Source organism: Amblyomma americanum, chromosome 2 (genome assembly GCF_052857255.1).
Source record: "Amblyomma americanum isolate KBUSLIRL-KWMA chromosome 2, ASM5285725v1, whole genome shotgun sequence".
NCBI lineage: Eukaryota > Metazoa > Arthropoda > Arachnida > Ixodida > Ixodidae > Amblyomma > Amblyomma americanum.
Genome location: NC_135498.1, coordinates 149,551,499 through 149,558,186, shown reverse-complemented (window position 1 = coordinate 149,558,186; position 6,688 = coordinate 149,551,499). Strand labels below are relative to the sequence as shown.

At 43.0% G+C, this 6,688-nt stretch overlaps 1 pseudogene; it reads left to right on the top strand.

Annotated features, from left to right (window-relative positions):
• The first annotated feature begins 544 nt into the window (after window positions 1–544).
• On the top strand, window positions 545–1,306 carry LOC144120143 (uncharacterized; annotated as a pseudogene).
• Window positions 1,307–6,688: the final 5,382 nt, after the last annotated feature.

Genomic DNA, 6,688 nt, shown 5'->3' with positions numbered 1-6,688 from the left:
CACCTTGCGATAGCTGGGGTACTTTAGGAAAGGTGATATCGTGGCCTGTCCTTTGTTTTTTCTTTCTCCATGCATAGGATACACTGGTAAAGACAGATACGATAACAATGGCGACGATTTATTACCCAATCCACCTTTATGTTTTTGAGGTGGGCAACCCCACTTGCGCTTTGATGTCAGAAATTACCCATGGACTTGAAGTGGCACAATCTGCTATGCGCACATAGAGAGTTCCGCCAACGAGAAGAGCTACCCATACTGTCAGCCAATTGCAGAAAATAGAGAGTCGTTGCTGTATATGTCGCTAAAGGACCTCCCACCTCTGGTCTTTAGGGCAGTGGCCTCTTTGTGTATCCTGCATGTGATCGTACTAGCGTCCAAATAAAGTCACTTGTTGTCCGTTACTCGTGAGAGTGGGTCGTCTCCTTCTAGCCTCCTCACATACAGCCCACTAGGCCTAACCGGGCCTCGACATGGTGTCAGAAGTGGTCGGGTAACGGCGTCGTGGAGCACCGTGCTCCAGCCAGTGACAGAGACTTCCAGTATGGATAGCAACGAAGATTCCGGCAACAAGGACGCGGTATCTGTAACGACAGGCTTGAACATCAGTGGCACGGATGGCGAGGCGTCGTGGCGCGGCGTTCCTCTGCGCCAGCCTGAGGCTTTCGACTTCTCCGACGCGGATACATAGCCTTCTTGGCTAGCCAAATGTGAGGACTACGCCTTCACTGCTCGAATTTCCTCGGCGCCCGAAAATGTCAAAGTACACCTGCAGCTCTACTGCATGGGTCCCGAGGCGAGGCGTGTCTTGCATTCCTTCTCGCTTACCTCAGACACGCACTATTCTAATGTCGCGAACCGCTTTACGGACCACGTTGTACACTCAGTGAACGAAGTATACGAGTCCACCAAGTTCCACCGTCGAATGCAGCAGCCGGCGGAGTCCGTCGACGCATTTTACGCAGAGCTGATGCGTCTCGTGAAGCGCTGCAACTACGGCTCTCCGGCGGTCGAGTAGCGTCTCGTCAGAGATCGCTTCGTGGTAGGCCTAACGAAAGCGCACCTCTCGGACCAGCTCGAACGCAACGCGAAGCTATCGCTCAAAGAAGCATGAGTACAGGCACGGCAAGCACAAGACACGGACAAGGAGTGCGCCTCGACTTCGTTTCAGACAAACAAGCCAACATATGTGAATTTGGATGCTGCGAAGTTTCTGTCAGATGCAAGCAAGATGGGGCCAAGCCCAGCGCCCCAGCCATGTCGACGGCCACTAGGGAACGCAACCAGGCGTCTCACAGCCGCATAGGAGGAACTGGCCAGACTGACGAATGTTTCTTCTGCGATCGCACTGGTCATCCTCGCGTTGAATGCCTAGCACGCAAACATCGCTGGAATTTCTGCCGCAAAGAGGGACACTTCGCAGGTGCCTGCAGGTTGCACAAGAAAAGACAAGGCAAATTGTAACCACACACTAAACACAAATCAACCCAGATGGGTGTTTTTGGCTTGTCCTCTAGCGTCCTCCCAAATTGAGGTTCGATATACACCGTTAGATTTGGGGTAGATTTCAGCACCAAAAAATACGGAGGACTTACGGTTGGCGAAGGGAGCAGATTGGGTGTCAATTTTTACACCAAAAATACGAAGCACTTGCGGTTGACAATGGGAGTATATTTGGTGTAGATTTTTACACCAAAAAATACGATGCACTTCCGGTTTGCAATGGGAGGTTTCAACCGCGGCGATACGCTGAGCGGTGGCTGCGGTGTCGTGTTTATGCAGGCGCCGATTTTGCAACGCCGGCAGCTAGGAGGAGGTGATGACAGCGGTCCGTTTTTCTATATTGCATTTTTGCTTTCTTACAGAGCTACTAGAACTGCTAATTATATAGGCGGAACGGTGCTAGTTAGTTAAGAACAATAATAAGGTTCGAATGCGCTTTGTAATCATGAACAAAGCCCAATCGAACTTCAATTTTGAGATATAACAACCAGGCCCGTTCCGGCCATGCCGTTACGAAGTAGTACTGTAAGGAACAGGGCAAGAATGCTGGATACAATGTGCATCGGACCGCTGTCTTCACCTCCTCCTGGAAGCCTGTGTTGCACGATCGTCGCGCCATGCATACACACGACGTCCCAGTCACGTCGCAGCGTACTGCAGTACATCGCGGAAACAAAACGAGACGAGCGGTGACGGCAAGGAAACGTGTTTAATCTGACCCCGCTGAGTATACGGCACTTCTGTAAAAAATACACAAACCATGGCTCCGGCGCTAGCCGAAAGTATCTTGACGGGGTGGTTCGCAATGGGCAAGAAAAGCAGAGTTGGGGAGACGACAGGCAATGAAACTAAAAACAAGACCGTGGTAACGGATCTACGTGCCAAATTTCTGCAACACATTTTTCTTCTCGTAAAAGTATACCATCTCTTCACTGCGGTCCAAAAACCAAATCCCTGGAGTTAAAGAACCTGAATGGTGCGCAAGCCACTTGCGGGCAGCTCCAGATTGGACAAATAATGTTTGCCATCTCTCTGCCTTTAAAAGTTTTTCAAAAGAATGCAGTTGTATATTGTATCCTTAAAATCCGCTCATTACTGTTTCTTACTTTTGCAGTCCATAATGGACCTTTTTAAAGAAAATTTTGAATTCCGTGCTCTACTCGCGTATTGAAAATATTTTTCGACCACTATATTCATCCAGCTTATAAGTTCTCAAAGTCGATAAAAGCAGGATTCGCAGTAAGGATTACACAAAAACATTGCATATAGCTTGTGCTCCGTGGTTTTTATTTTCGAACAAAAATATAGTTCTTGGATTTTACTTTCATAGTGCAAGGTAGCTGTGTAAGTTTGTTAGACATTTTTTTCGAGACTGCAGTTTACAGAACATTGTTACTAGCACGTCCTCAAAACACTGTTCGCAATTTAACTTGTGCATTCGACTTACGTTCATTCCATTGGATGTTCGAAAATACTGAATTACACAGACCACCGCTACAAATAGCACTGGATTATCACAAATGTCAGTTACTAACCTACACACATATCTCAAAATATTAACACCAGCAGCAGTAAAAGACTGCTTAACATGTCAAGCTTATTCAGTTGAAAAGAAATTGAAGAGCCTGCATAAAGTAAAGGTCACAAAGACCTGTAGATTACAATTTTATTTTTTTAAATGGAGGACAATAAACATTCCAAACCACAATTCTTGGACAGGTATTAGAGATAGGGACTAACTTGAAATCAGCACCTAAAAGTAATCAAAACAATACAAAAGCAAATCTTGAAAAACAATGCAGAGTTGACTTGAAAACTTCTTCGCTACACTTCAGGCTAACTGGTGCTGTCAGATAAGATTAGCTAAAAAAATGTTATGCACCAGACAATTCCCAGTGGCTAGTTCCAAGTGGCTAACTTGAAGATGTAGATTACAAAATGCAGTAAAAGAAATACTAAAGAGACTTTCTAAAGCAGCCCACTAAATCTAAAGTAAAATATCACAGGTATCCAACCTCTAATGCTTGTGTTTGATCTTGAGAAACACATAGAATAAACATAACCTTAGGAAACATATACAATACTTTCAATTTAACACAATCACATAAAAAGAACACAAAACAACTTTACACTCAATATATGGAGGCCTATGCTCTAGAGAAAGTTTATGTGCCCAGAAAGATATGTTAGCCACCCATTTGAAGGAGCCTGTCGGAAATAAAAAATTAGAATACAGAAACACATGCACACATGCTTTTCAATCTAGCTAACAAGTAATGACTAATGCTGAAACACAAGGAATTAGTCAACCTGGTATCACATGACTGTGCGCACTACAAGCAAAGCAAAAACACATGGGCTAAGGTCAAAGCGCTCAGGACACAGGCATTCTCTTTGATCGCGAGAAAGGCATTCATCACCTTCACTTTAGGACGAAGTGAAGAAAAATTCCAGAAAAGTTCCCATGGCAACTGCTCAGACTAGGGACTAGTATCTTTGTGATTAAATAAGTAATTGGATTCCTGAAGACCTGTGTCTAAGCACATATTTGCTTGAAACCTTAATTGTTCACCAAATCCATTATCACCATTGTTTTTTTTTTCTAATTAAAGGATATGTATAAATTCTAGCAAATGTGTCATGTGGCAGAACGGGAAGTCTATTAAAAAACAAAAAAAAATACAAAATGCTGACAGTGCTCCCAGGAAGCTGTCCGAGCTAGATGCAAAAAGATAAAAACCATGACTAGGCCATGCAGGGACAAGAAACCAGTGCGGTGATGATTCTTAGGGTCAACGAAATGTTGCTGTTCCTGTTTGTCATGCCTTTCCATGCTGTCGCATAATGCGAGTACAGCATTTGTCGAAGTTTAGAGCCCAAGGAATTCGCTTCTGAGCCTTGTTGTGCACAAGCTAAACATAAATTTTCTCACAGATTCATGCTGATATTGTTTTCCTTTTTCTTTGCTCTGGCCAACTGTATCATGTTAACATTGATAAGTTATAGCAGCACAGTTTGTGTTCCACTACCAGTATTCCAAGCAGTACTAAAAAACACGACATGTAAAACATGTACAGGCAGATAGAAGAGGCAGCTGTGAAGGAAAGACGCAGTGGTTTTTAAAAACTGATGAGCTCAAAACCATCGAAGCGTGGTTTATTTTAAGCCAAATATCTAAAAGCACTCTCAAGAAAGGTCAGCAGACAGAGTGCCTTCTTTAGATTTTCCAAACAGAACACCCAGAAGGCTGCAAACAGCAGAATCCCCACAGAAGCGATGAGGTTTTCACTACAGGGTGATGGCCAATGAACAGGAAAACTGCACCTTGATAAGTGAGGAGGCATGCTGTAAGTGCTTGGTCCTGCAAAATTAAAAACGAACTATCACTGACATTTCTAACACTTGTAGAAGTGCAAAAAATACTGTCGCATTTCAGTATAAAGCACATTATGACTACACTATCCTAGGGCTGAATTCATGAGGGGGTGGTCTCCCCTCCTCAAAGTGAGAAATTTTACATAGAAAAACCATGCTCAACCCAATTTTTTCAAGACTAAAGTCAAAGAAATGCGAGGTTCAAATATGTCACTGACCGATTTCTAAAGATAATGGTAACCAGGCTAATGTACTTGAATCTATCAACACTGTTTAGCTTCAACTTCATTGCCCACCACTATATGCAGGAGACCTCGGTGACAAGTTTTGTATCAAAACTTTTTCATTCATGATTCGTCAGTATGGACGAATCGCTTTGCGAGAATTTTGCTCGGAAACCGAAGTGTCCATATTACAGAGGTGCAACTGTACATATGATTTGTCCATTAGAGCCATGATCACGTTTAGTGGGCCACCACAACTATGCAAAAGCTAAACAAAATGCTGCAATGGCCTCCCTGCCAAAGATTTGAAAACCATATTCTAGCTATAAGACAAATGAGCTGCTCAATCTCATTTAACTGCAACCAGTGCAGCAACAGCCTAACTGTAATTGAACTAGAGGCTAAAGAAACAATGGTGAGCCACTGCTCATAAGGGAGCGTGATACAAAGTGCGTATTCGAAAAGTACAGCTACACACAAAATCTACCACTCTTGCTTTATCCGTGACATTTGATACACATGGCGACTACAGGAATTTTTGCTGAGCATCGAAGAAGCAAATGTTCTCTAGGGAATCACATTTTGAGCACCAACAACAGCCCGGGATGCAACAATCAGTACTCCCCATGAATCATATTTTCGTGTGTATAATGAAGACCTAAAAATACAAAACTGGTATGGTGTTGTTCAAAGTGTATATCGCCATTATACACAGCTTGTGAAGTAGCACTCCAAAGTGATTGCATGCCGTCGAAGACTACAACACAAAACACTCTTTTCCAACTGAAAATAAAAAATAGCTGCACCGTATCCAGACCTCATTACCATTTGTCAATAAAATGAAAAAAAAAACCACAGTCGCAAAAGCAAATAATGGTGATCGCCCCTCCATAATTTCGTGCAAGTCTAAAGAAACCACAACCATCTCAAAATTGGATTATTGGTTAGTTGAAAAGAGTTGTAGTGAACACGCGTGAAAATGAGACAGTAGCAATGCAAATCCCAAAATAGCAGCGTGTCAGTACGCTGTATCTGGTTTAGTCATGAAATTACTCTATTTTCAGAACTGAGCGTAGTTGCAGCAGTTACACTGGCTCCTTGTTCCTACTACTGTCTTTTTTTTAATTGCACAAGTAACTATGCCTGAATTTTAACGAAAATCCCTTGGGGGTAAGCAGCTCCTTACTGTCACTGTTTGCATTCCGCCTCTTTGGAAGACAACGAAACACCAGGGCTTTGTGCCAGCCCCATTCTTAAATAACTAATCACAAAACCCAAGCTTCGCTAAGGCTCGTGACATCAATGACTAAATTTGAGTAAATTCTGTGCCTAAAAGGTAGTCATCAGATGCTCAAATAAATACTGAACTGCTATTTTTGTACAAAAATTTCAGTTCCTGCCTATGTCCACCAATAATTTGCACAAAAACACCTACAAGTGTTGCAGGGGGCATCTTTCTTTGCGACTTAACTCTGAACTGTTTGGTACTGCTTGTAGATTAAACTGGTGCAACCTTGGAGTTCTTCATATACTAGAACCTGTATAGAACAATGTCCAGTCAGGTTTGATACCAAACAAATCATTAT